Consider the following 26,917-nt stretch of genomic DNA (forward strand, 5'->3'; position numbering starts at 1 on the left):
TTTATAGGAAAACTTTTCATGGGATGCATTAAATATGAATTGTACTCTTTTAATGCTCTGGAGAATAAAAATGTGGTAACACTTTCAAAACTTAAATTAAATCTTATTCCCAGCTTTCACTTTGCTAGAAGGGGGATCAATTTAACCTAATTTGGGCTTTGGGGGACCTGTTGACCTCACCTTTCACCTCCTTTAAGTCACAATGGGGATGAGGTGTTTGTGGTGTTTAGAAAATAAGAGAAGAGGCTTCAGTCTTCACTTCATTGTGTGCGCTGCCGAGGTGCCCTGGGGTCCATTCTGCTCTCCCTCCCCTTTGCCAAAGTGGGATGGGAGATCTTTCCTGGAGCTCTCAGCGCGATGGCCCTTGGGCTCCATGAACTTCAGTGTCTATATGACAACTTATTAGAAACTTTAGGGTGATATGGATCTCCACCATGTAACCCTTACCCAACTGTCACCACCATTAAAAAAGCACAAACAGGGACCAAATCTTTCTACCCCCATCTGCCTTGGAAGCTGCCTGCCAGCTTCTGCCAACCCAGCCTCCTACTATCCAAACTCGAGGGCTTCTCTCCACCTTGGGCCTAGTATAATTTACTTCTCTTTGAAAAACCAAACCTTGTAAATGTGGCTGGAGGGGAAGTCTCCAGGACTTAACAGTCCTTGAATGTATGTAAGGAGCGAATGGAAACGTAATTCTTATTGCAGGTATCTCCTGCTTTCAGAAAGTTCACATTATACCACTTTGCTTTTACCAAAGACCTACATTAGTAGCTGTTTGTGCTAACTGAAGGAAATCCGGATAATTTTTGTTTGTAGGAGAAAAGCCCTGGGACGCCTGGGTGGTTCAGTTGGTTGTGCGTCAGACTTCGTCACAAGTCATGATCTCACAGTTTGTGAGTTCGAGCCCGCGTCAGGATCTGTGCTGACAGCTCAGAGCCTGAAGCCTGCTTCAGATTCTCTCTCTGCCCCTTCCTCGCTCACACTATGTCTCTCTGTGTCTCAAAAATAAATGCACGTTAAAAAAAAAATAAAAATAAAAAAGCCCTTACTGAACTAATGTAGGTTTTCTGTACAAGTAAAGGTGTGTAATGCCAACTTTTATAAACTTGGGTCTACCATTTCAGCTTACAAAAGTTCTCCCAGGAATGCTTTATTGTGGGACAGCAAGGAAAGCCTGTATTCCTGATTATTCCACAGCTACAAATCAAAACACGATTTAATATCTCAATAAATTATTCTGAAACACTTGTGTGGTATACTGGCATAACATCCATAGAAGAAAGAGTTTCTAGGAGAGCATGGGTGGTTCAGCCAGTTAAGTGTCAGACTCCTGATTTCAGCTCAGGTCATGATCTCACGCTTGTGAGAGCCTGCTTGAGATTCTGTCTCCCTCTGCCCCTTCCCTTCTCTCTCATCTCCCTCCCCCCACCAAAAACAAAGACAATGTCCACATGTAACATTTGGGGAAGAACTTTTTTCCTTTTTCAAATGGTTTATTTTGCCATTTCTGAATACACAATCTAACAAGAAACAGTGATTCAAATGAACATATTATTAATGGATGTATTAATTACTTAGATTGTTGTGTTCAGACCTTCTATTATGAAGTGAATCTTGACAATTTTTCCTTATGTATTATGAATATTAGGTAGGTAAATATTGAAAATTTTTATATTTTTCTTGTGATTATACATTCTATCATAATTCAAATGTCCTCCAACCATAATAATGTGCTTTATTTATTGTATCTGTGACAAATATAGGTATAGTAGCTGTCTTTGGGCTAGCATTTATCTATATTTTCAATCTTTGATATTACAATGTGATTTTCAACATCCTTATGTTTTCAGCATGTGCCTTGTAAATAACAACGATTTCAAAATCCATTGTGACAGACTCTGCAACTAGTAAAAGGAGTCTACTCACTTATATTTTAATTGCTGATTTACTTCTATTATTATATTTCATGATTTCTAATTACTCTGATATTTTAACGTTCTCCATCTTCATTTTTTACTTCTATCACTGAAGTATTTTTGTTTTCAATATTTTTATCAGCTAGTTGTCCTTTTTCAACTTCTATTTTTATGATTACCTTAATTGTAATAAATTTACATAATACAATCTTAAGGTTTAATCCATAGCTCTAGACTTCTCCAGAATAATATAAGAAACAAAGTGCATTAATCATAACCAAATTATTCTTGATTCTGCACATTTTTCATTCCATTTTCTTAAATTTCCTCCAAATTATTTGTTTTATTATAATCTCAGATGAATATCCATTTAGATTTACCCACAGGTAGAAGCATTTAGTTCTACACCTTTTTTTCTTACAATTTGCTCTTTGTTTTGAGAGGTTTAGTTGCTCTCATCTTGAAGTATATCCCTGTCAGGGAATTGTTCAAAAAATGAATTTAAAAAATTCCTAGGAAATTGTGAGCATGTGACAGAGTTTTTTCAAGAGAGGAGTTCAGAAACTGGGGCATACGTACTATGTTCCATGATCGAGGGTGATACACCACGGTGCCTGTGGTGTCTTCTCTAATGAACAAAACTAAAGTGTCATCCCACCTTGACAGTTTTACAGGATTGTGAAATGTTTGCACCTTAGTTTTGCAAACAGTATTGCATGCTCCAGGGGATTAGCTGGCGTGAGGGAAGCACGTTAGAAAATGCCCTCTCTCACTCATCATTTGTGGCTCAGATGGTCACTTGTTTTATTTCCAAAGTTTGGATATATACATTTTTTTTACCATCTTATAAATGTTTTTACTGAAGCTATTATGATGGCTAATTCTCTCACTTTTTTTGGGGAGGGGATGGGGGAGAATTCTGAATATACATTTTTGCCCTCATTCTCAGTAGCTTACAGGGCATAAAATTCTAGATTGACGGTTATTTCCATTCACCTTTTAAAACATGTTCCATTGCTGTTACTGATCTTTTGATTCTCTGTTTGCTATTCTTTTGTCATAATTTGTTGTCTGTTTTTCTGGCTGCTTTCCAGCTTTCATTGCCCTTGGCGTGTTCTACAGTTGCAATATGTGTCTAGGTATTGATTTCAATTTGTTTTATTGTGAGTTCAGTTACGGATTTAAAATAAAGTTTATTATGGCTGATATGTCTAGGTCTTTTTTAGATGGAGGATATTTAGAATATATTGTCTACAATATTTCCAGAAATGGAAATAGAAGTCTAGGCACTCATTCTCAGGACATTTGTTTTGTAATATATAGTATACCAAAATGAAATTTTAAACCAAGAAGTCATTGGATCTTTAAAAAAAATCAAACAGAGCAAACAAACATAACGACAAAACCCTGGCAGTAGAGGCAAAAGGGGAAATTCCAAGATGACAAGTATATGGCAGTTGGAGGGTGATCAGACCACACTAAAGCAGAACGACCAGGGGTTCAGGCAACCCTGTGCACACATCCATCAATCAATCATAAACACACAGTCAAACAATGACAATATCAGGTCACCTGATGTGTTTAATCACGTGAAACATAGTTTTTAGAGGGATTTTACTATTATGTCAGGAAAGATTAAACATATTAAGTGAAAAAAGTCATTACTATCTACAAAACCAAGAAGATAAACATAAAAGGAATGGTAATCATAATATAATACTAAACTCAGATGTAAACAATGTTGATGTAATCAATGATGTAGATATAAACATCAATTCACCAGGAGTTATAATTATAAGATTATATAATATATATTATATGTATTAATTATATAATTATTGGAGGAATAAAGTGAGTGAATATGATTGTGTGCAAATGTGTTTGTGTAAATGGAGGGAAAAGTAATGATCTGTGAGTTCTAAACTCATAACCTTCATCACCGGAATTCAATAGATAATTTCTAAAATGGATATAACAAAAAACACCGCTATGCATAAAATTTAGAAAACATGGAGGTAATCGGGATGCAGGACTTGTAGATGGAGAAGAGAGGGTTGGGAAATTTAGATGCACAAGTTCTAAATGAATGAGACTATTACATGTTTCTGAGAAATTACTAAAAAAATCATAATCTTTCTTGTGGAGAATTTTGATAATGGCCCCCACTGAGAAAAACAATACATTCCTTTGAAGAGTAAAGTAATGATTGTGAAGAAGGGGAGGAGGAAAAAGGACTCAAGCGGTCAAAGATGAACTTAAAGGTCTCCAGATGGGTGGAAACGAATAGGACCCACGGAATGACTGCTATGGGTTTGTGCTCACCAAGGGCCTGATGCCGCAGTGGACTATGAGGGGACAACACGATAACCACATGAAGACTGAGATGTACATGGAGGGAAGGGACCTGGCAACCCAGTTTTGTTCCTCATGGCCTTGAGGACGTAAGCAAATAACTGAGAATCTCTGAGCTTCACCTTCTCCATGTTCTCCAGCTGGAGAAGTAATAATAGGAATAAATTATAAGTGGATAAATATGGATAAACACAGAGAGGAATAACCATTATGAAAATTATGTGACACTCTGAAAAATTATTTGTGATCTCTGATGATCTCCACAAAATTCTAACTCTTCCTAGGAATTATACCCTGATGGTTTTTCTATCTTTTTATCCGTTCACTTTGCAAAAGAGATTCAAACACGCTAAAACTTAATTTTATAAAAGAGGAAGACAATTGCAGGCCTTCAGTAAGAAGTTACGTCAACAGGGGAAAAAACACAAAGTGTAAGGGCAGTTTAATTTCCTGTAGACTAAGAACAAATGTTGACAGAAGTTAAGTGTTGCTTTTGTCTTAATTTCAGAAAGTGTTATTTTGCTCCTGAAAGGAAACTAGGAGACAAGAAGGAGTGGTGGAAAAACTTGATTTGGCTTGGTCATTGAAGGGAAAGAGTTGAAGCAGTTACTCTGTTTGATGTGCTTGCATAGATATTAAATGGAGCACTGGCTGACCTTTTCAGTCTGAAAATATTTGAGTGTTTGCTAACCAATTTATTAACTGTTTTCACATCTGCTCCCAAAGTGATTCCATGTAGGTTATTTTCATGGCTTCACCGAAGAGACATGAGATGGTGTTTTCTTTCTTGCCTGGAAATTGAAGTTCAGCTTCTGTTTGCTACTCTCGGTGGAAACTATGGTCTAAGAACTCTTAGAGCCTGATTGTTTTGACAACTTTCTATTATTCAGACAGAAATCCCCTCCTCATGCAGAATCTATTGTCCCCCTACAGGTTCAGAGGTTTTGCTCTAAAAGAATAGAACATTTAGATAGAACCTGGAGGCTGAAAGGTTTTGTTTTTTGTTTTTTGTTTTTTTTTTAATTTTTTATTTATTTTGTTTTATTTATATTTTGTCACTACTTATGTCTGAGATGGTGAGAATTCTCTGGAACCAGCTTTTCAAGTAAAGTTAATGCTGGGTTTCTGCCTCCTGGAAGTAGAGTAGCAGTTTCAGAAATAATCCTTTTTTCCTCTGCTGCTTACAAATTTCCTTTTTCTTTTCCTTTTATCTTTTTAATCAAGACCTTTCTCTCAAGATTAAAAAACCTGAACTTTTAAAGGAAATTCTCATGGGCTTGGAAAGTGATGAAAATATAATAATATCAAATAACTGCTCCCACTGAGAACAATGAATCAGATTCTCATCTTATGTGACTCCTGGGCACATTGCCCACTGTGTCACCATCTCGGGATTCTAGCCCAGGTGGTAGCTCTAATTATCCCCACTTTTTATTTCCTGGCAAGGAAAACTCTTTCTAATTATTTAATAATTCTGATTCATTCTGAAATAAATTTCAGCATGTTATATTTTGCCATCAGTAAAAGCAATGTGTTAATTTCATTTTAATTGTCGGTATTCAAGGGGTTGTTAAAAACCAGTGAATGTCACTGGGAGCAGAAACGGATGGAATATGGATTAGAATCAAATGATCAAATCCTTAAGGAATATATCAGTTTTGAGTTTCAGTGCATCCTTATTTAAAAATATATCGTACACTATAAATTCATGAGGGTAGATTCCATATGGTTTTGGTCCCCACACTACCTTCACCCGTTAACAGTTTGCCGGGTTACATGCTCCTTAGATATTTGTAAAATTCATTAGCGAATGAATCAATGGATATATCTAGACATACATATATCTAAAAGCATAAAATGTCAAAATAAAAAGGTCTGTTCTGCCTTATTCTGGTGCTTTCTATGCTTCCTAAATGCTTTAGGCTATACCAGAATAAAATAACATTTAAGGAGTACAAACTCAAAAAAAGATAAATAAATAAAAGTAAACTCTTACCTGTACTTATCTATCCCAAACAGTGGTAAAGCTAACGATTTAAGATGAGGTTTGATGTAGCAGGGAAACTGTGCCAACCAGGCTCTTCTGAAGTGACATTTCCCATAGTATGTAGGTGGTTAATGTGATCTGATAGAGAAAAAGCATTTTTAAAAAGCATGGCCTGACTGCACAGGTTTCCAGTGCAATTATTTGAAGAGATTTCAGTTTGAAGAAATTCAGCCTGTAGTTGAGAGCTTTGGCAGAGCATTTCATATAGAAGGATTTATATAAACCTGTTTCCATAGTATCTAGGCTCTCCAAAGCCTTGTTTAGCAGAAGACAACGGAAATATTCAAGAATATCCAGGTGATTTCAATCAGGATATATTCAGTGAATGCATTTGGCTAGCACTGTGCTGTTCTTGGGAATCCAGGAAGATGAAGACACAGAGGAAGGATAAAGTTCTCCAATACAGGGACCCTCAGAATAACCAGAGTGCGGGAAAGAGATGGCTATAATAAGAATTGCAGCGCGGTGCTAGAAGTGAAGCTCAGATTCTTCCACTGCTGCAGAACCACCATCCAGGAAAGGGGTTAAACAAAATGTATGTATTGGAGAGGTGGCAGTTCAGTGCAGGGGACATCTCCATTCTCTGAGTGAACGGCTTTTTGTGGGATTATGAATGGAGATGGGGAATTTTCTGGGCAGAGAATAACAGACCACACAGGGAACAGTAAAAATAAATGCACAGAAATGATAAAGGGTATGAAGTGTTTGGCATAATAAATAAATAAATAAATAAATAAATAAATAAACAGATAAATAGATAAATAAATAAATAAGTAAATAAATAAAGTGCTTTCTTTTTTTTTTCCCGTAGAAACAGCTTATACAAACAAGTTAAACGCTTATATTTTGTTTTCACTGACTGTGGCCATCGTATTCCTCCATTCAAATAGTACAAATATTATCTCTATCCCATGAGACAATGGTTTTAAGAAAGCATCCAACTTATCTCTGTATATTCCAAGCTCCAGAACAATCATGAGGACTATAGAAGGGGATGATCCAGTTCCTTTCTTGGCCCGTGAAAAGATATTAAATTAGTGCTGATGTGTTTATGTTTTACTAAACACAGGCAGCAAAACTGCTTAGTGTGCCTAAGTCCTAAATATCTGGATGATACAGATATCTATATCTATATATGCGTATCTCTATCTATCTGTCTGTCTGTCTATCTATCGCTATACCTATATCATCTTCCAAGATGTGACCTCTGGAGCCAGAGACCTAAGAAAGTCAGTGTTATAATTTAGTCCAAGTCCAAAGGCCTGAAAGCTAGGGGAACAGATGGCATAAATCTTAGTCCGAGAGCAGAGGAAGATGCGATGAGATGCCCCAGTTCAATCAGTGAGTCAGTGAGGCCGGAAAACAAGAGAGGTGAAATTCCTCCTTCCTTCACTTTTTGTTCTATTCAGACTTCAATGGACTGAAGCCCACCCACATTGATAGGGCACTCTGCTTTCCTGAGCCCGATGATCCAAATGGATGATCCAAATAATCTCATCTCAAAGCACCCTCACAGACATACCCAGAAACAATGTTAATCTGGGCTCACTCAACTTGACATATAAAACTAACCATCACATGAAGGGAGAAAAAAGGAAAACCTAAGTGTTCTGTTGAGTCCATGTGATTCTTAGCGGTAGATGAGATATTTTCCGTACAGATAAAATATTTACATCATTGAGAGACCATATGCCCTACCTAAACATCACAGCTGGCCACAGTGAAATTAGGACTATACCACAACTTCCAATCTTTCATTCAGAGCTTTCCCTGCTACCACGTTCCCTCATAGGCTGTGAGTTTATTAATGTTTGTATGTTCTTTGAAGTGTCATCTGCCATCTGTGACTTATGTCTTGGTATATCACAGTCTGTGTGACACCTTTGCTCAAAATGAGTCACTACATTTCTCATTACTATACACCAACTTGGCCCACGGCCATATTCCTCAGCATTTTACAACTATGCCACATTGCCTTATTCAGGGTTTCAAAAACTCAGGCAAATCTCCTAGCATAAAATTCCTTTCAGCCCTTCTAGCTTTGCAGCAGCTCCTGCAAAATTCCAAAATGGCTGGGCAAAGCTTTTGTACATAAAGTTTTCACTGAAGCCTCTCAAAACACTTTTGGGGCGCCTGGGTGGCGCAGTCGGTTAAGCGTCCGACTTCAGCCAGGTCACGATCTCACGGTCCGTGAGTTCGAGCCCCGCGTCAGGCTCTGGGCTGATGGCTCAGAGCCTGGAGCCTGTTTCCGATTCTGTGTCTCCCTCTCTCTCTGTCCCTCCCCCGTTCATGCTCTGTCTCTCTCTGTCCCAAAAATAAATAAACGTTGAAAAAAAAAAACAAAAAAAAAAACACTTTTGCCTAGTTTCTCTTTTAACTTGTACAAATTACGAAATGCTTTGCTGGTGTCCAAGGCTTCCTGTGATCTGACCACCACTGACTTTTACACCCCTTTTTACCATTGTGTGGCAATATGAATCTCATGTGCCATTGAGATAACTCAGCTCCTGGCCAGTCCACGCATACGCCACGGACTGTCCTTCCTCCGTGCATGTGGTCTCCTCCTCAGCTCCATACCAATTTGATTCTCCCAGTTTGGGGCAATTTATCCTTATCTTTCCAGTTGCTCCGGCCAAACACTCTGGAATTATCCTGGATTTTCTCTTTCATCCCTCGTATCAAATCCACAGCATGTCCTGATGGCTTAGCTTTCCAGAATTTGTCTAGAAATTAATACTTTTTCACTTCTTGTACTGTGATTCTGATCCAATGCATCATTATTTCTCAGCTGTATTCCTAAGGCCAGCCAAGTAACTGCTTTCTTAGCTTCCAACCCTGTCCACCGTCATTCTCTTACGATGACAGCAGCCAGCACAATTATGTTGAGGCTTAAGGCATGCTCTAGCACTCCTCCTCCCCCTGGAGGTCCATAATATCTCAGATGGCCTCCAAGGCTCTGGAATGCTTGGTTCTCATGTCTGTCAAATTTCATCTAATCTCAATCAATCTGCTGAAATCACAATGGCTTCCATTCTGTTTCTCAAACATTCGGGCATATTCCTACCTCAGGACTTTTGCACTTATTGTTCCCTCTGCCTGAAATGCTTACCCCCAATAACAACATGGTAACACTTTTACTTCTATGACTTTCTAATATGGCCTTCTTTATTTTAAATGTAACTCCTGTCAGTGCTTCCTATCTTCCTTCCCTGTCTTATTTTTTTCCATGATACTTATTGCAGTCTAACTTTAAAAATATATGTAATGTGAGGCACCTGGGTGGCTCAGTCGGTTAAGCATCCCACTTCGGCTCAGGTCATGATCTCACAGTTTGTGAGTTGAAGCCCCGCCTCGGGCTTTGGGCTGACAGCTTGGAGCCTGAAGCCTGCTTCAGATTCTGTGTCTCCCTCTGTCTCTGCCCCTCCCCTGCTTGTACTCTGTCTCTCTCTCAAAAATAAATAAGTACATTACATATATTGAATATGTATATGTATATATGTAATATATTTATTCAGTTTTAATGATCCTTGCAACACCATGTCAACTGTAAGTCACCTAAAGGCAGTAAATTTTTTTTTTCTGTTTTGTTCACTGCTCTTTCCCCAGTGTACATCAGTCTATACCACCTGTTAAAAATTGAGTAAAAGGATGAATGAATGAATGGGATTTTTCTTCCAGCCAAGATGAAGTAACAGAGGTTCGATTTACTCTCCTAGATGAAACAACAATAAAGCAGAAAAACATATGAAAAAGCAGCTGATTGGGCACCAGCAATGAAGGACAGTGATCCCTTAGAGACAGGAAACAAGTCTTAAGGATTTCCCAAATTTTCTACCTTTGTAGAGTCTTCAGGCACAGTTCAAGGAATAATAACATAAATGGAGCTGGTGCATCTAATTTGCATTTCAGGATGTTGCTGAGAGTTCAGGAAGAACAAGGAGGCTAGAATTTTCAGAGTACTTGTGGGAGCGAGCTGCTCAGAGAGCCCCACAGACTGTGGAGGGTTTGCCTCAGGTATTCACCTCAGTACCAATCGGCACATGCGTGTGAGGAAACTACCAGAGGCCAAGGAAATAGCCACCCCGAAGGAGGACACATCACAGTGTCCAGGACTCACACGGTTCTGGGAATAGTAGCTGCTTTCATAAGCTAGACCGGAAAAACCTCATAACCCACAGGGCATAGGGTGGAATGGAGAAAGAGTTGCCCCAGAGAAGAGCAAAATTAGCCCTAGAGTAAGCCTTGCTGTAGTCCAACTGACACATCTTCAAAAACAAGACTTGAAGGAGTCAATCTGTTTCCAAGTAACTGAAATGCAACTCAGAAAAAAAAAAAAAAAGCCCAAGAATATTTTAGAACTATAAAAATATCCATCAACCAAAAAATTAGCATTCATGATTTCTAACATGCACCAAACATTTACCAGGTATGTAAAGGATCAGAAAAATACAAACCTCCCATGGAGACAAAAATCAATCAACTCGAGGTTGATACAGAACTGACACAGATGTAATGGTCAGTAGACAAGGTGTTATAGAGGTTATTATACCTATATTCCATACTTTCAAAAGGAAACTTTGATGGGCCCCTGGGTGGCTTAGTCTGTTGTGGATCTTATCTCACTGCTTGGCTCAGGTCATGATCTCATGGTCCGTGAGTTCAGGCCCCCCCAGAGACTCCCTGCTGTCAGTGTAGAGTCCACTTGGGATCCTCTGTCCCCCTCCTTTTTTGCCCCTCCCCCATTCATGTTCTCTCTCTCCCTCTCTCTCTCTCTCTCAAAACTAATAAACATTTTTTTAAAAAAAGAGTGCACACATGTCAAAATATCGATTTGTGGACAAATATGTAAAAATTATTGTAAATTGATTGTACTTTAATTAAAAAATGAATGACTGACTAAATGAATGAATGAATGAAATACTTCCTTCTATTTCAACCCTCATCCTTTAGTACTTATATTGTTCCGTGATGGTATGTTATCTTGTATAATATAGATATCAATGTGTATGACAGCAGATACGACATATATATTTGTATCCTGTGGTGTTTTATAAAGTTTATGTTCTATTCATACTTGACAGAGAACAAAATTAACAAAATAACTTCGAAGCATCAGAAAGCCCCAGTATAACTGTCAAATGTTGTTGTTGTTTTTTTTTTCTACTTTATTGGACTTCTGGCAGAAAGTTGCATAGTTGATTATTGTATAATCCACAGGGTCATTTTGAAACATGATTATGAAATTTTGGAGTTTTGCACGTTTTTTCTCTTCTTGGAAGAGTCTTTGCTTCTTCAACCTTTGTTTAATTTCTAGTTATCGTTTAGTACTCAACGCAAACAACCTATCAAGAAGTTAACTCTCGACTATTTATTGTCTCCATTAACATGCTCTTGATTGCTCTGAATTTGTTGTAGTACTGAGTCACAACTGAAATTAAAAATGCCAGTTCTAAGTACCTATTTAGTGTTTGTGTCTACCAGTAAATGTAAGTCACAGAGACAAAAGGACTGTGGCCCTCAGTATGCACCCAATAAGTATTTGTTAGATGTCTCAAGTTGTTAGGCTGAAGTGTACAATAGATAGGACATTTGGAAGATACTTGCCACACAAACATGTGGAAGTCCAAAGGGAATGTCAAGAAGTTCCTCATTCATGGGAAGATGGTGGAAGGTAAGATAGGAAAAAATAGAATTTACTAGGCAGAGAGGGGAAAATTAGGACCTGAGGTCCCTGGGTGGGGGAAAAACACATATTTAGGAACAATGCTGGGAGTGTCTGACCACGGCAAACCCCATCGGGCGTAAGGTTCTTAAGAATGTAACAGACACAACCTACTCCCCCTCAGGAATTTGACTAAAGACCTAACTAAAAATAAGTAGTAAGGAATAAAACGGATGACCCACAAGGAATGATATGGCCATAGGCCACCCCTCATGCAATGAAAACTAACCAGTCAAGAATGGACAACCCAGCACCTAGAGTTATCAAGCCAACAAGGGTAGGAAGGAAGGAATAAGGGGGAAGGGCTGACCATAACCTTACAAAACAAAGACCTTTGCCAATAGTCTCAGGCACTCACTTTCGAATGTCACCTCTCTGTAAAGAGAGCTTTCCTACCGCTCTTACTTTCTAGTCTTATATTCTAATAAATCTTTGTCTGCTGCTCATTTTGTGTCCATCTCTTCATTCTTCGAAGCGGTGAGACAATAAAACCCAGGTACTGAGGCAATAAAATCCTGCAACAAAAGAATGGATGTTGAGAGAGGATGTGAGGAGAATTGCTCAGGAAAGAGCTATACTATTAATTTTATCTCCCAGGGGAGAGGGAGTGCTTCTTTCCAACTTGGGGTCACTGAGGGGGACTTCTGAGAAGTATTCGGAGGCCTTGATAGACATTCTATGTGGTGGAACTATTGGTCTGGAATCCTTTTACAAGATACTCTTTCCAGGGGGGCTTCCTGCCAGAGAGAGGAGACTGCAGAGTGAGAGACTGTGGGGCAGCAGCGGAGGGGTGGCGATGTGCAGCCAGAAGACACAGCGTCTCTATCAAAGAGGCCTAAATTTGGAAGATGTGGCCAAGGAGGCTATGAAAAATTTAGGAAAACATGCATCTACCATGTCAAAAAATGCAGAGCCCTCTTCTTGCAAGCCCAGTCAAGTAAGAGATTTCTTATTCCCTTATTTTGCCCACACTGTCTTTATTTCAACTCTCATGTTGCAGGCAAAAGCACACACAAATCAAGGGACGGAGGGGAGCAAAACTGAGAGAGAAATGGACGAATCCCTTTCCCAGGTGGCTCCTCTCCAACCAGCCCCAACTTGGAGAAAGCGAAACAGTCTCATCTTGGGATGAAGATTAAAGTGTTCTTAAAATATCGGGCTGATACTCCAATTTCTAAATTTAGATAGCATTTTGAAACCTAAAGGGATCATAGGGCTTCCCGTTACCTAAGAGCGAAGGAGACTTCAGCCTTGCTCAAGCTCTCAGTGAGGGCAAGGCAGTTGCATTCCATAAAGGAAGTTTTGAAGAGAAAAGGGGAGACAAAAATGGGCTTGCTTTTTCACTCACTGAGTCTTGTTTTTACCTTCACAAGTGAAGAGATAACTAAATAAATAAAGTGAATAAGTGCTCTGTGATTTCCTCGTTCCGCCTTTATGTAAAAAAATTTTTTTTCAATGTTTATTTATTTTTGAGAGACAGAGCATGAGGGGGGGAGGGGCAGAGAGAGAGGGAGACACAGAATCCGAAGCAGGCTCCGGGCTTTGAGCCAACAGCACAGAGCCTGTCGTGGGATCGAACTTAACGAACGGTGAGATCATGACCTGAGCTGAAGTCAGACACTTAACCGACTGTACCACCCAGGTGCTCCTCCTGGTTCCGTCTTTAGATAAACCTACTTAGCTTTAATCTCATCATTTCAATTTACCAGTAGGGTTTATTTGTTTGCTCACTTTTAGCCACGCCACAAACGTTTCACATGATACTGCTCTTGTGACAGTTGGAACATTTCAAGGGACTAAAATTCTGCACCTGAATGTGCATGTGTGGGAGTTTCCCACACCAACAAGCATTTCTCTGACACCAGCCGGGTGTCCTACAATTCGTCTCATTTCTGACACTATCTACGCAGAGATAGTATCAGATTCCATGGGTTAAAGGCTCAGTCTACGAGACTGTCTTTCCCCCACTCCCACCCCAACTTCAGACATTAGTCCCACGTCCAGTTTATCACCTGGGCTTCTGACTGACAAGATATACATCGAATGTTCTTATGACCTTTTCCATAGTTTGACAAATCCACTAAAGTGGTTCGCAGAACTCAAAGAAATATTTTATTCACTAGATCACAGGATTATTATAAAAACACACAACTCAGGAAGAGCCAGATGGAAGAAATGCACGGCGCAAGGTATGTGGGAAGGGGCACGGGACTTCTGTGCCCTCACCCAGTGCATCACACTCACTCCCTGAATAGTCACACGTTCACTAAGCCAGAAGTGTTCCAAACCCTGTCCTCATGGGGTTTTATGGAGGCTTCATTACATAGGCAAGATTAATTAAACCATTGGTCATTGGCAGTTGACAACCTTCAGCCTCTCTCTCCTCCCTGAAGGATCATGGATGGGATTGAAAGTTCCAACCCTAGCAATCAGCCCCCATCCTTGGGTGAGGCCCTAAAGCCACTTTATTAACATAACAAAAGACACCTTGACCCCTCTCACTCACTTAGGAAAGTCCAAGGCTGAAATGGTGTAAAGAAAAGCAATTACCATTAATTTATATGGAAAAATTCTTGAGGTTCCCAGACCCCCCAAAGTCACCTCTCTTAGGCTTTTCTGATACACTAGGACACACCTTGCTAAGAAGCACACAATAGGTGAAGATAAAGCCCAGATGCTCCCTGACAGGGCTCCGACCTCTGGCGGCTTTGTGCTGAGGGGCGGAGTGTGGTTCCCCAGGAAGAAAGTTGGGGCACCAATCTCTCAGCTCCGGGTGCCTGCTGCCTCTGTAACGCTCACCGCAAAACTAATGCTGAATGCTGTTTTCCCTTGTGATCTTTCCCTTTTGAAGCAAAATTCTTCTTCAGATTTCTTTCGGTTAGTGAAAATAGGTACAGTAAAACCTTTGCAAGCATAGTTCATTCCGGAAACATGCTTGTAATCAATCCAAAGCACTTGTGTATCAAAGCGAATTTCCCCATAAGAAATCATGGAAACTCAGATGATTCGTTCCACAACCCAAAAATATTCCTACAAAAATGATTATAATACTGTAATATAACACAAAATAATAAAGAAAATACAAAATATAAAGAAAAATAACCTGCACTTATGTTTGAAAACCTTCGTGGCTGGTGTGAGGGAGACAAGAGAGAGGAGGGTTATTGTGTAGGACAACTTTCAATATCACTAACGGATGTTGACTACAGTACAGTATTAATAAACGCTTGTCCTACACTGTACGTAATGTAACTGGCAATAAGGCAGCTGAGCTAGGGGTCTGTCTCCGCAGGCAGCCTGACTAGAATGAAGCGAAGCATTCCTAAGTTTACTCTTGCGTGGAAAAGCAAAGGGCTGTCCATAAGTGCTTTGAAGTGACCCAAAATACTCTAGTGCCAGTTGTGGGCACCTTCCAACATTCTGAAATATCACTGATTTCTGCCAAACATATATCCAAGCATGGGAGATGATCACCCACAATCCCCTAGTGAGAGAGAGAGAGAGAGAGAGAGAACCACTGACTCAGTTGTGATTATGTGACATTCAGTGTCGTGCACTACCTGCATTGCAAGACATCGCTCGTTTATCAAGTTAAAATTCATTAGTGTCTTGCAGAATAGTCTCAGAACAAGATACTCGTCATCTAAGGTTTTACTGTTCTAACGTAGGTCTTTCATAAAAGTGAAGTGGCCTAATGCAAACTTCCAAACAGCGAGGAATACCTGTATATGAAGTTAAACGAGCAGAAGCTGTAGAATTAATAAACGTGTTTCAGGCGCTGAAAATAATTTCATGCACAGCAGTTCCCTGCCTTACTGTGGTTTAACTTACAGTGATGTGAAAGCATTACACATTGAGTAAAAACCGTACTTCGAACTCTGAATTTGGAGCTTTTCCGGGCTGGTGACGTGCAGGGAGATGCTGGGCAGTGGTGGCAGGGCTTAGCTCCCAGTCGGCCCACAATCGTGGGGGTGAAACAGTGCCACACTTACAGCTGGGTTGCATCCAGAAAACCATTCTATAGTTCACATTCAGTACTGTATTCAATAAGGTACGTGAGATTTCCAACACTATATTATAAAACGGACTTTGTGTTGGATAATTTTGCCCAACTACAGGCTAGTGCGAGTGTCGTGGGCACTTTTAAGGTAGGCTAGGCTGTGATGTTCTATTCAGTAGCTTAGGTGTATTAAACACATTTTTCACTTAGGGTATTTTCAAAGGATGATGGGTTTATCAGGGTATAACCCCATCAAAAACTGAGGAAAGAGATTTAAGGGTCAAAAGTGTTCAGGGGGGATATGATGAGGGACCATAAGGCAAGCTGAGGGTCAAGCACAAGCTCATACAAACCTGCCCTCCCCTGCACAGGTGGGACAAGTGTGATATTCCTCAGGCATTCCAGGCTGCCCAAGGACAAAGGAAAGAAAACCAATGGTGAACTGATAGAGGTCACTAGTCGTGCAGGACATGAGTCTCCATCACTTTGCGAAGATCTTAGTAAATTACAAAAAGGGAATCTTGTCAATAGCCTAATCTCCAGGAACTCCTTACTGCCTTTTTTTTTTCTTTTTTCTTGAGAGAGAGAGATAGCACAGGTGAGTGAGGGGCAGAGACAGAGAATCCCACAAGGGGCAGAGAGAGAGAGAGAGAGAAGTGGGGCTCATCTGGGGCTCGTGTTTCACCCAAAGAGGGACTCAAAATCATGAACTCTGAGATCATGATCTGCACCATAGTCAAATGCTTAAAGACAGCCACTCAGGTGTGCTCTACTGTCTTAAAGATAATGCTTTGCCAGAGGGTAAAAAAAAACAAAAAACAAAAAAACAAAAAACCTTTAGCTTGACAATAGTTAGGCCTCCAGTAATCTGTGTCTTCTTTAGCATATGAAAATCCCTTTGAGAAACTTTCTGGTGACTTTACCTCCTTCAAGTCCACAGTATATAACCAGTCCCTGGCCAAAACCCCAGTGCAGCTGTTTCTGCCCATGGGTCCTGTTCCCATCCTTTAATAAAATCACCTTTTTGTACCAAAGATATCTCCGAGAATTTCTTGGCCATCGGCTCTGAACCCCCACCATTCCAAACCCCGTCAATCTGTACCAGATTATAACATGTGTGGGGACAGAGGAATGAAGAGGCAGGAAAGGGACACAGGAGAGAATGAGGGGATAATCTCTGTAGGTAAAGAGTTGCTTTATGTGCCACAGAAGTTAGTTTAGGTGTTATCATTTAAGTAACAGGAAAGATTTGAAGAATTTTGAGCAAGGACTTGACATAGTTTTATTTGCATGAGAAATTTCTGCAGGGGTGGCAACCAGGTTGAGTGGGAGAAGTGTTAATAAGACAGAGAAAGAAAGACCTTTACTCTAGTTCAGTCTTTTTCTCTGAACCATTGTATCTGCCTTCTCACTAGTCTTCCAGCTTCTTCCTGCGCTCCCAGAAGGATCCTGTTAAAACGAAAGGTAGACCAGATCAGACCACTGCTCTATTCAGTTTGCTGCGGCGTATTCTCCTCTGACCTGGATTAAAATCCTAAACCCTATGGACCACCAGGCTGCATACGAACCGGCACTGACCACTGAGTCAGTCCTCACTTGACCTCATTTCTATGCTCACATTACTCTGACCTTATTCATTGTTCAGTTCTTTCGCAGGACCTTTCTATACTCTTTCCTCAGAAAGCCATATCATCTCTCATCTTTCTGTTCTCTGCTCAAATAGAAACTCATCTGAGAATATTTTCCTGACTACCCTATCGTAAAAAGCACTCCCCCTTAATGCTTGATCACTTTACATCTATAATATTGCCTTATGTTTATGCATAGTGCTCGCATGTAACCTAATATATGCTCATTTGTTTGTTTTTGACTGTCAGACTCCTCACCTCCACCCCACCCCTCCTTCACACGCACTAGAATATAAATCTACAGAAGTGAGATTTCGTCTGTTTTCATTCAACAAATAATCATTGAGTGCCTTGTATGGCGCAAGCACTGTTGTGGGAATTGGGAATATAACCGTAAAAAGAAACAAATAGAAATCAAGATTTCTGCATTCAAGGAATTTACATTCAAATTGTGTTCTACTTTTGTTCGCTGGCTTATCCTAAATACCTGGAAAACTGCCGAGGATGTAGTAGGAGTTCAATACATGTTCATTGAACGAATGTGCAATTCATTGTTGCAGCTCTGAAAAGAAGTTGGGAATGAGTCTGCAGATATAGTCTCCATAGGTTATGGTGACAAGTCTGTGAAAGGTGGGGGAGGGGAAGCAGTTAGCCCAGCGGCCAGTTTTCTAGGTCATGGTGTATCTGCTCAGTTGTGGTAGATATGAAATTGTGTAACCGGCTCACACCTCTTAAAATGATGCTCTTTTACTGCCAAGCTGCTTCCCTTTGATATCTAAGTTTGGTATCTACCCATTTTTCAAGATGAATATGGGAATGGGGAATAGAGTTTCAAATCCATATATAATGCTTAAAGCTAAGAAACCAGCCAAATGCCATTAACAACTTAAAAATATTGCCTATCTAGTGATTCATGCATAAACTTTATTTGAATTGAACACCTTCAGCATGGTATTGTGTTCCTGCTTGCATTTAGATTTACATTTCATATTTCAACAAGGCCAAGAGATTTCATTTTACAACTAGAAGGGTCTTGCTCATTAAGGAAGAAGCAAGGATCTGTTCATTTTTGACCTCCTTCCCCTGCCCATCAACTACCGCCATCTCCCTTCTCACCTGCAAGAAAGTATTGTAAGAAATTATTCATGGTCACTTCTATGCACAAAAGGAGGTATTTTCAGTTCATTGTCTAAGAACATATGATTCCAAACAGGACATGTAAGTAAGTTTACTTGAATTTTATTATCTGTACAGGAGGTATTGCAACCTACTTTACTACATGATCAAGAAGATGAAGTGGGAAAATATGCATAAGGTGCGTATTACAGTGCCTGATTCTAAACGTTCAGTAAACAGCTCTGTTTTGTTTCTGAAAGCACAGGACACCACGTGTATGCTTCCTCTGTACGTTTGTAGAATTTTGCTATGCCATTTAGCACAAATTGCCTTTCCTTGCTTTTGTCTGACTTTCCATTGTTGGAAAAAGGTCCAAAATAAGGGATCACTTGGGAGCAATTTCTAGTATAAGTTATCTCTGAGGCAATGCTGCAGGCAAGAAAAGAAATAGTGAAGTGGCACTGAAACCAGACTCTGGTTAATTGATCATTTTGCTAAGGACAGATCTTGAGCTCATCAGTCATGGCCATTGGCAAACCCCAAGAAATCTCAGTGTACTTTTTCTACCCTCTCAGTGTAGTACCATTTGCACCAGTTGGACAGAAATGAAAGATCCAAGCTGGAATATGCACTCTCTTATGCATGGCATAATAATCCACTGGTAAAAATACATTCTAGGAGTGATCTGACATCCAGATCTGGGATTTTGAGTCCTGGGTTGAGAAAATTAGGAATTAACAAACCTGCAGTAATGTAAGTGTTGATTACTGGTAGTACTAGAATAGCAGTCCAATGGCCCTTTGTGCTGACACACAAGTTCATTCCAACTTACTATGCCCTTTCATGTTGCCTTTGCATTGCTATTCCATGAAAACCCCAAGTTTTTGAATGGAATGATTTAGGAACCATCCTCTTTGGGATTCTGCAGCAGAGTGTAATAACTATTACTCATGAACCAAAAAGTAAGTGTAACAAAATATATTTTATTTCTGCAAAAAATCCAATTCATTGGAATTTCCCTTAAAATACACACACTAAAACTAAATAAACAATTATAACACACACACCCAAACACTCACACTCACGCTATGATAAAATCCAATATATCAGAGGTGTTAATGGAGAATTAGCCTAGATAAAATTTCCATTGTCTTTGGGGCTGGTTTGATCCAATGAAAACTGCCAAAATAACGGAAATGGACACTTTAATACTGTCTAGCTATCTTAACAGATGGAAATACAATTAGTTAACATAAAAGAAGACCCAAAACAAAATAAAAAGGAACTTGAATTTCAACTAAGTTGGCAGCAGAAATAGGATTTTGTAAAAAATCAATTTAGCACTAATTAAGGAGGGTGAATCCCTTGGTTTTAAATAGATTGCTCACTGCTTATTCTTAAATTCTCTCCTGTTCCAATCCCCAACCCCCAACCCACCCATAAATGAAACAAACTCTGAAGGATCTGGAAAAAATAGTGTTTTAATAAAGATACTTTAAATGATAAAAGGAGGTAAATATATCCTGAAAGTGAAAACCAAAGTGCAGAAGGGGAAATCTGATTTTACAGAACTGCATTGTAATATAAAACCAGATTTGTATACTTATAAATATAAGTTGTGTGCATTATTCCTCTGCCAGGAAACTACATTAGACACATCTGTATAAAATATATTTCCAATTTAACCAGTCTGGAATGACCACATTCATTTTCTAGTTCACTGCAAGGGTAAGTAACATAATAAGTACAATGTATTCTCCAAATTTAATAATTTAACATGCTTGCTTAGTTAACTTATTATTACCAACATAACATCTTGGGCTTTGTTTCTTTCTACATAAAATGCCAAGCACACTGAAGATGCTTGCAAATTTAGAATTAAAAGTTTATCTTCTTCAAACTGAATTGTTGAAACAAGGATTTCCGTCCCCCGCCCCCACTTTTTTTTTTTTTTACCATTTAAATAGTTTTTATTTTAAATAAAGTTCCATATTTGATAGTTAATCATAAACATACAAACTTCTTTGAAAAATCAAAATGCTCTTATTCTAAATGGAATAAAATCAAGCTAAACAAAGATCTAAAAATAAGTCTAAGATGTTTATGTAGAGAGAAAATCAACTTTAAAAGGAAAATGCATGCTGTAATTAGAAAATAGGCTATGCTTGATGGAACACAGACACTATGGAGTTACTTTTTTATTGTGTACTTTTTAAATGCAGGAAATATATCCCACAGAGATGTACTATGTCATTTCCAGAGGGGCTTTTTTTGGGCTACAGATGAAAAACTGATATTTAAATGTATGAAATATGCAATACAACATGAAAACCAAATTAGTTGAAAGCAGGTGTAATTTTTCCCTCCATATTCTCATTCTCAATTTTCATTATTATATCAGAACTCAATACAAAAGAGAGAAAATCCATACATGCCTAAATCTGATAATATGAGTCAGGACAAAATGGGTGTTTTTCGATGTTTTCTCCAAATTTACTTATATTTCATGCATTTCCAAACTTGTTTTCTCTGACAGAAAAGTCATATCCCTGTGACTTCAATTTTTGCCACATTCAAGTCTTTGCTCAGAGGTCACTTTATCCCAGAGAACTTCTTGGACCCTCTATTTAAACTGCACCCACAGCTTGCTCCCCACCTCCCCATGGTACAATTCTCTCTGGCCATATTTCTTTCTCCCTCTTTCTTCATTACTTTTTTTCACTGTATATGCTATTTATTTTAGTAATTTACTAGTTTATTGTCTCTCCCTGTTAGTTGTAATTAACATTACAATACATTGGCTGAAAAATTCAATGCCCATTAGGAATTTGCATCCATTAAGTTTCTTGTGATTTAAGTTAGATAAACCTTGACATTTTGTTCTGTATCTTAGAAATCTAAAAACTTGGGGGCGCCTGGGTGGCTCAGTCGGTTGAGTGTCCAACTTCGGCTCAGGTCATGATCTCACGGTTTGTGAGTTCTAGCCCCGTGTTGGGCTGTGTGATGACAGGTTGGAGCCTGCTTCAGATTCTGTGTCTCCTCTTCTCTCTGCCCTTCTCCCACTTGTGCTCTATCTCTGTCTCTCAAAAATAAATAAATGTAAAAAAAAATTTAAAAAAGGAATCTAAAAACTTGCCTCTTCAACATATTTATCTTCCTATCATTCATAGACTTTCTCTTCTCCTTTTCTACAATCTTCTTTTTTCTAAATTTTCTAGAGCCAAAGCTGGAAGACCATGGCTTTTTCCTTATATATAACCCAAAGGAACTCTCATTTGTTACAGGAAGTAACATTTATTAAAATGGAAAATGATTTGTTTATGACCCAAGAAGCAAGTGTGTTACAGTCCATTTCGTAGCACGTTCTCACTTAGAAATGTACATGTATCTCCAAGTGGTGGTGGCCACATTCTTATCAGAGATTTTTAGATTACAATATTATTTAGAATTTCTGTCCCACTTCTTCTTAATTTAAAAATAAATCATCCTGCAGTGATTAATCTAATTTTAATTCCTAAGTATATAGAGATGGTGATGACACTATTTTGAACTGGAAACATGGGAAGATGATGATTATTTTCAGAAAGGAACAAATCCTTCCTTTACAGTTTGTTAATCTAAGGAAACCAGATGCCTTTTTTTCTGAGTGAAAGAGTCCTGGAAGGATAACTATCCTAAGAAAGGATGTTGGAAGATTGCTATATACTTCATGTATATTTGCATAGGCCACTCATGGCATGTGGATAGATTCATCATGTTTGCCATATCTAAGCTGTGTGTATGTTTTGTGGATGTAGGTGTCTGGATAAAATTGATGCAATTGTCTATAGCTCTTCTTAGACTATCCATAGAAGTGGGTCCCAAACTGTTCAATGGCAATGATAGTCATCTTGCTTTTAATGTTGAGAAAATAACAAGAACCATAATTAACAAAGGAACAGTTTCCAATGAATTTGAGGTTTACTAATTATGACAACATTCACTCGTATTTGAAAAACTGTGACATTTATCTGTGTTGTGCTATTTGTTGAGACTCCTGTTAGCATTTTATATGTATTTGACTTGGACATCCTTGCATCCATAACCTCTCACCCCATGATCATTGTTCAGACACTGGGGACCCGCGTTCTCCAGTTTGAAACCCTTGGGAAATTCAACTGCCAGGCTAGTTTTTCTACAAGTGAAATAGTTATGAGGATTGTTTTGAAGTAAGTGATGGCCTCAGGTCTTAGTCTGGGTTAAAAGGGAGCAGAACAATTCTTCACCAAGTTTGAGTCCCTGGCTGGAGTTTAACATGTATGTGCTGAGCACTCTATAAACATACAGTACCAACTTCACAGCGTTGAGAAGATTAATCGAGTTCCAAACTTCAAAGCTCTTAAAATTGTGCCTGGAAAATGGAAACTGTTCATTAAGTGTTAGTCATTATTAGTGTTATTAACATTAGTTATTGTCTGAAAAATTCAAGGGGCAGTAGTAACTTCCATCCATCTATTTGATAAACATTGGAAAAGCTGTCTACATCTTGGGAATCCAAAATCTTCCTCCTGCTTTAACTGTATAGGTGCTGGGGATGTAGGAATGAATGAAATAGATGCGGTCTCCGCTGTCAGAAGATGTTTATGTCACCACGGGACATAGGTGCTTAATTAAATATACATAGAATTATGTAATGCATAGTAAGTGGTCTGAAGGAGAAGTTTAGGAACTACTAAGGTGTATTGCAGGGGATTTGGCCAAGATCAGAGGATTAAGGCAGACTACTTGGATGAAATGACTTTTGAGATGTAAAGCATGAGCAGGGATTTACCAGTCTCAGGTGGGTGAGGCCAGGAGAAGCACTCTCAGCACAGGGACTGCTTTCATGTGAAGGTCCTGAAGCTGCTGGAAAGATGGAAAGAAGACTCACATGCCCAGACCATAATCACTGGGGGAATGTGATCAAAACCAAGATTGGAGAGGAGGGTTGGGAACTAGCAGGCAAGTCCAAGTTAAGAATTTTGAATTTTGTCTTATGGATGAAAAGAAAGTATTAAAGAATTTCCAGTAATACCTATAAAGCACTGGCTTAATCATAACACTGCCATCAGTGTTGTCAACTAAGATAAATGAAAAGTACTACTTTTCATGAAATGAAATGAAATGAAATGAAGTGAAATGAAATGAAATGAAATGAAATGAAATGAAATGAAATGAAAAGGGCTACTACCATTGACATTGAAGAGGGTGTTCCTATTTAAACATTTTGGGGACCATTTTTGTGGATAAACCTTGAAGGGCCAACCATGGTAACACAGGTTTTATATGAACACAGTAATCCTCAAAGCATTAACTTATTTTAGACCTGGCAAATTTAATAAAGCTATTTACACTTCATTGTCTAGAAACATGTAAATGGTTAAAGAACGATCCAGGCTGCTGGGTTGCAAATCCAAATGCTGCCATTTATTCTTTTTTATTTTTTTAATTTTTTAAATATTTATCTTTGAGAGACAGAGAGAGACAGCATGAGCAGGGGAGGGGCAGAGAGAGAGAAGGAGACCCAGAATATGAAGCAGGCTCCAGGCTCTGAGCTGTCAGCACAAAGCCTGACGCGGGGCTCGAACTCACCAGCCGTGAGATCATGACCGAGCTGAAGTCAGACGTTCAACTTACTGAGCCACCCAAGCACCCCTCTGCCATTTATTCTTTAGAGAAACTTAGGTAAGGTATTTTCTGTTTATCAGTGTTCTCATCTATAAAATTAAAGTCAAAATATTGCTTTAATGATGAAATAAGTTAATATTTGCCAAGTAACTTTAAGAATTTCTGACACGTAATATACTCTTAAAAATGTTGAGAGACACAATCGTATTTGATGGAGTATCTGGGTACTCAGTACTCTATCAGGTCTGTTAGAACATAAATAAGTGTGATTTCTAATTTATAGTAGTTTCACCAGGCTGAAGTAAGACAACATGTATAAAGTGTCTAGCATGGGCATTAGCTCACAATGAACACTCAATAAATCTGAGAGCTTCAGGAAATTACAGAGGAGCTAATCTAAGGATGAGTCAGAGCTGTCCAGAGGGTCAAGAAATGAAGAAAGAGTCCAGTGTTTACCTGAATTATTCCAGAAATTTATGTCTTTAAACATTGTCTTCATATAGTTATTTTAAGAATGTTAATAAGTAGAAGTCTTCATTATGCCATAGGCAGAGCACATGGACTGGGACATCAGGATAGTAGAGACATCAAAAAATGAAGGTGCAATATATTTTTTCTGGAAGGAATTGGATATTAAAAGATAAAAATAAAAAAAATTGCTGTAGCATGTGGAAAATAAGACCATTGCTATTCTTACATTTATATTACAAGTAGCTATGTCTATATCTCTATTTCCCTCTATATAGATACTTTATTTTGAATTACCCATTCTAAACACCATAATCTCAGGGTCTAAGTGTCTCTCAAAATCATAATCTGGCCCTGGAAGTGCAGTACAAACAGATAGAGCACATGGCATCTGACCAAGACATTCAAGTGGCTCAAGGAGCACATACGCTATGGTTGTGTTTGTTTAAGGATGATGCACCATCACAGGAAATTGTGAGTAGGATCTCTAGGGAACATCATACAAAATGGTTGTCTGTTGGCCACGTTTATTCATTCATAAATATGCTAACTATATATTGAATACCTATATATTGGTCAGGGCCCAGTAAGAGAAATAGAAATCACATCAGCTAAGAGATGAATTTGTAGAGAGATTTGGGTTGGGCGATCAAAGGTAGGAGGCTCAGGTTGAACTAGTAGCTCTGTGGACTGCGCTATAGATGGAGACCAAGACTTCTGAGGATGAGTGATGTCTGATGGAGATGAAGCCTCGGAGCAGGGACAGGAATTGTAGAGGTGGGACTTCCTTTACAGAAGGCCCCTTGCTTGGCAGGTATTGGTATCTGATGAGGTGCTTGTTTATGCGAATGTGGGAAAAAGGTAGAAAACAGAATGGAGTGCTACTGCCAGAGCCCAAACAGTTAGAAGCAAGTCCATCCCTATCTTATATTTTAGAAATAATAATAAAGTAAGAGAGGGGCACCTGGGTGACTCATTCAGTTGAGTGACTGACTCTTGATTTTGTCTCAGGTCATTATTTCATGGTTTGTGGGATTGAACCCTGTGTTGGGCTCTGCACTGACAGCATGGAGCCTGTTTGGGATTCTCTCTGTGCCCCTCTCTGCTCATGCTCTCAAAATAAATAAATACACTTAAAAAATAATAAAGTGAAAAAAATAAATAATGTTATTCCATATAGCCATATATTATGGAAGAAAACAAACCCAAAAATGAGATAGAAAGTGACTGACATGATGGAGGAGGGAGGCGATGTTAGAAAGGTGGTCTGAGGAGAAAACAGTGGAACAGAGTTCACGAGATGAGGAGAAACTGCGAAGGCTGATGTCATCACATTGCTTGCAGGAGGAAAAACATGTTTAGACCCTGATCAGAAAGCATCCTGGCACAGAAAAGACAAGTGTGCAAATGAAGACCTGAGACAGATCACACAGGCCATGAAATTAGGTTTAATTTTATTCCAGGTGAAACGGCAAGACACTGAGGAATTTTAAGCACTCTGATTTGTGTAATAAGAAAATCACTATGTCTACTTTGTGGAGAGTGGACGATAGTTGGCAAGATTGGCCATAAATGATCACAGATGTGTTTCATTTAGCTGGCACCAAGTTAAAACACTGAAGCAACACTTAAACATTGGTAAATTTCTAATAAAAATGCAACTTCTGGCTTATGTTAAAATACCTGCAGATCTGGCATTCCTGGACTCACAACATGGCAGCCATCTGCTGATGCTAAGTGGCCACTGGCTTTCCAGAAGGGGCAATTCACCACTGCCCACTCACCTCTCATCTTATCCCTGAGAAGCCTACTCACTTCACTAATATTAATTGCCTGAACCCCAAGGCATTTGAGTTTGTGACTTCTGATCATTTTTCCTTGCCCTGAAGCAAAAACTTTCCATCCCACCCTCTATTTATAGTATGTTATTTTCTGTCAGCCATCAGGTGCACAGAGTGGATTAAACATCACTCTTGATTCATGTCAGGCTCCTACTGTCGGTGCAGGTGTGGACTGCTG

At 39.0% G+C, this 26,917-nt stretch overlaps 1 long non-coding RNA gene across 1 annotated transcript in view; it reads left to right on the forward strand.

Moving 5' to 3' along the window:
* The window catches only part of LOC122217229, a 98,612-nt gene extending 79,639 nt beyond the window's left edge, over window positions 1-18,973 (forward strand). Inside the window, exon 9 of the long non-coding RNA XR_006201349.1 lies at window positions 18,923-18,973. This is a non-coding gene — a long non-coding RNA (uncharacterized LOC122217229). The remainder of the gene's footprint in view (window positions 1-18,922) is intronic.
* The last annotated feature ends 7,944 nt before the right edge of the window (window positions 18,974-26,917 follow it).

This window comes from Panthera leo, chromosome B1 (assembly GCF_018350215.1).
Source record: "Panthera leo isolate Ple1 chromosome B1, P.leo_Ple1_pat1.1, whole genome shotgun sequence".
NCBI classification, from domain to species: Eukaryota; Metazoa; Chordata; class Mammalia; order Carnivora; family Felidae; genus Panthera; species Panthera leo.